Raw genomic sequence first — 4,323 nt, 5'->3', positions numbered from 1 at the left:
AGAGAGAGAGAGAGAGAGAGAGAGAGAGAGAGAGAGAAACCAACCTGCAGAAAGAGATTTCTTTGCTCCTCTAGCTGCTGCTTCCCTTAGGAGTGCGGGCGCTGCGCATCGCTTGGTGCTGAGCGCTGCCTGCCGGCCCCGACGCGACGTGCAGCCCCGGCCCTACTTCGTAGTGCTCCGAGGAAGGGAGGAAAAAAAGCTCCTGAAACTCTAATCCGTGGTTGCTCGCCTCTCAGACCGCCTGGGGTTATGGGGCTTGTGGCTTATGTGGCTGTTGTTTTAACTTGTAGCGTAAGATTTCTTCCTCTCATTCCAAGTTGCACTTTTCTATCTCTGCTGTTTTCCCCCTTAGGAAGAGCTGCAGAACATGAAAGTCCTAATGCAAGAGGTTCGTGAAACATGATGGAAAATGCAGCTTTGGTGCCATGCCTGGATAACAGCAAGGGTGTTAATAAGCACACAAGACATGGGTAAGCATCTTTAATACATACAAAACTCTCCCTCAAGTTGCGTCTTTTTACTCTGCAGTGAATATTGCTTCTGAGGAGCTATTATTTGCTATTCACTTACTGTCATTCCTTAATCTCAATAACACTGCTTTTCAGCAGCCAGACACTGCTGAAAGCCACGAGCTGGATTGCTTCTCATAAATGCCTTCAGCATCTGCTCCTCGAACGAAATCGGCAGCCCCTTTTTGGCTGAAGGCTGGCCTGCTTATCATCTCCAAAAGCTTCAGGTTTGATGATGCTGTGAGGTGTGACAAGGAGATGGTGATGCTCAGGGACCTGGGGAGAAAAGCGACCAGAATGGAAGTCTCTGAGATGTGAGCTCACGTGGCTGTGAGGTTGGACAGATGAGTGTGGCAGCTCTCTGAAGGATTGTACTTCTGGCCTGGAAGGCTGCAGGTATGACTGATCAATCAGTCAGTGCTGTTTCTAAATGGAGGCGCACAGCAAGCTTTGTTGGAGGATAAATGCACTTTTGTTTCTTTTGTCTGGGAATCAGCATGTGGGTTTAATCCCTAGTCTGTTTTTATATATAAAAAAAATGTATCTTTTCACAAAATCAGTTTTTAAACTTGGTGGAAGTAAAGTAATGCTTACCATCCAGTAAAACGGAACTGAGAGGGAGAGCACAGCAGCTGTCACACACAGGTGGAGGTTTCCTTTGGGGATTTGTTTCTCTGTTTTCAGATGTAATATGCTATGAAGTCTGTGTGCCATCCTCTTTGATGTACTAAAGTGTGACATTCATCCTCTGGAAGATTTCGACCTTCAGCCTTTTGCTTCCTCAGTATGTGTGGACCAATTGCCCAGAGTGAGGACCAGTGGCTACAGCAGGGAAATTCATCTCAGCACCAGATCCCTCATCCCTCCTGCTGGGTAAGTCCTAATTAAATCCTTGCATCAATATAATTAATTGTTAATATGAGAATTACATATTAGTCTGCATTATAATCAATACTGCTTAAATATTAACAAGCTTGCTAGCTATTCACTAACCTTTTAAGCCCTTCCAAATCCTATTTATCACACTGCATGTTTGTGTTAAATCTCTCTCAAGTGACCATAAGTGAGTATGCTTTTACTTGCTGTTAAATACACTGCAAGCTCTCCATCCAGTTCATCTATTTGGCTGCTTTGGCTATTATCTCCCTTTCTGTTTGCACTGATTTAACTGTAGTGAAGACATCTCAGTATCAATACGAAGCCTGCCTGTGGTGCAGTGATGGGCTGTCCTCTGCTGTGTCCTCAGTGCCTCCTTTATGTAGTTAGGCCAGCTTCTTTGGCTCTCTGGAAGTGCCAGAAACCCCCTGGCAGCTTCTTTGGTTCAGTATTTGCATCTCTGGTCTACAGGTATTGCTGGCTGAAAGCTCTGCAGTTCACCTGCTTAAATGCATGCTAATGCTTTCTGCTGCTGTCTCTTTCTGTTAGCATGCACTGATGCAAGGAAGGAAACCACCATCTGAACACTGGGGCAGTCAGCACATCAGTGCTGGCAGGTTGATGGCTTTGTTTCCAGTTTGTCCAACTTCCAGTTTGATTGGTCTGCTGGGTTTGCAGCATTAAGCAGATTTGGACGATGCTCACTGGTGAGCCCTAACATATTTCCCATAAAATATTTTAACCATTTATACAGTTTGGCCAAAGTGATATCCCATTGCACTGTGAATTTGTTCAAGAAATAGAACCCCCATATTTCAAGCCAGCCTGCCACTGATAATGGGGGATGGCATAGGGGGCTGCACACCCCAGACCTTGTCCTTTCGGGGTCCCAGCTGCTCTGATATTTCCTCTCTAAAACCCCTGACTTCTCTCAGGGATCATTTAGTGAGGTTCTTAACTTTAATTTCTTGTAAACAGAGTTTGGAGAATAAACCATGCAACGAATTTAACATCATTTCTGCTCCTAGCACTTGAATACATAGCATGCAGCTTTCTTGCTGGTATTCCTGGGACCGAATGAGAAAAGTGCTTTGGAGAAGTGGGATTTTGCTTGTCATGAATATTAATACAAAGAACCTCAGTGCCTGGATAGTTCATGGAATGTAAATGCTTAAAAGGGGAAGAAGCACAGTTTTCAAACTGCATTTTTCTCTGTACTTCTTTCAGTCTCCTTTTGAAGTTCTAGAAAACGTGATGCTCTTTCATAGCAAATTCCTGCATGCAGAGCAGGGCTGTGCTGCTTTGCTCACCCCACCATTCTCAGGGCAGCTGATGGGACGTGGCTGTGCCCCACATCACTCTACAGAGCTCCTCACACTGCGTTGCCATTCGTGCTGACCACAGCATGCACAGATGCGATATTCAGCACCAGGAGAACACTTCCTTCTGCATCACAGGACCTTAGGAGCATTGCATTACATCTAAATATTCAAAATGTAAGTGTATCATTGCATTTCCACTTACCTTTCTTATCTAACTCAATAAGTAGTACAATGAGAAATGGAAATTATGGTTAATATGACTTCCTTAGCATTAACGAATTCTACTTGCATTCCTAGGAGATGTTAAAACACTGAATGGGAAGGGTGAAGCAATTCCTGGATCAAGAGCCAGCCATAGAGTTGTAATGAGACAAATCTTTCAGACAGGGCTTTTTATCAAAGTTGAAATGAGTTTTATACAGTGGTTGGTAGGGAAATATAGCAGTATTGCCATGAAAGATATTCCATCTTCTCATGGAGAAAGCAGAATAGTTTAAATCAGCACCATTTTCCAATTTAAGCAGAGGAAAACAGGCCAAAGAGACAAGTGGGCTACCATTCCCACAAACATGACATGTAGTGACCATCTTGTGCCAGCATTTGGTGCTCTGTGGTAGATGATGTCTGCTAAGTGGTTCATCATAACACTACTCTGCAAGAACCATCATGCAAAAGTAGCAATTTCCCACATTACTTTTAAAAACGTATTAATACTGATAGTATTTCAAATGAAGCACCACTGATAAGGAGACACATTTACAGGTTGTTGTCAGAAATCCCCATTCTCTAAGTTCATTCCCTTGAGATATACTTGAAGTTTTGCCTTTTGACTCTGTCAAATTTCAGAAGTTTTATGGCAAAATTCCTTCTTTGGATGGTTTCACTGTTAACACAGCAGAAAAGCAACAAAATGTTCAGGATATCCAAAAGATCAGGCAAGTATTTCACTGAGTGTACAACAAAATAGTATGAGGTAATTTTATTTTTTTTTCCTGGTCTTAGGTAAAAATATGACAGTATACAAGATAATCTTATTAAAGGTAAAAATACAGTATTTTGCTTTTTCTCTAAACAGATCTACGTACAGTACACTTTTTTATTTTGTCTTTTTTTTTTTCCTCAACGTTTTTGTACAAATATAACTATGATTCTATTAGGCTATCTGTGTTCTCATCTGGCACTTAAGAACTGATCACGGGTCACCTTCTGCTTCTGCTTGTATCTGCTCAGCTGATACCTAAAGGCGATGGTCATCTCATAGGTGTACCTTGTGAACAAACAGTACAGTTCAGCGGTTCCCAACTTGTAAGGTGTGCTTTAAATATTGAAATCATGTAGCTAAATGTAGAAACCCAAGCAATCCAAGTCTTCAGTTGCTTTCCATCGACTCGTTGCTTACCCTTTGTAAAAATGCACTCTGAGTGTTTGTATTACAACCTTGGAACTGGTTTTAATTCCTTCCAGGTCCTCCAGAAGAGCAAACACATAACTCAGAACAATCATCTCTTCAACAATTCATTCTTCTTTTTATTTTTTATTTGTCACCATGTCCTCATTGAAAATGAAGCCTTTTCCTACGGTTTCAAAGATTTGAAGCTCCTGGGGTATGTTTTTCA

This window comes from Centrocercus urophasianus, unplaced genomic scaffold, assembly GCF_019232065.1.
Source record: "Centrocercus urophasianus isolate 14NV4802_14NV808 unplaced genomic scaffold, USGS_Curo_1.0 seq_26, whole genome shotgun sequence".
Lineage (NCBI taxonomy): Eukaryota > Metazoa > Chordata > Aves > Galliformes > Phasianidae > Centrocercus > Centrocercus urophasianus.
Note: the sequence above shows the minus strand (reverse complement) of the source record.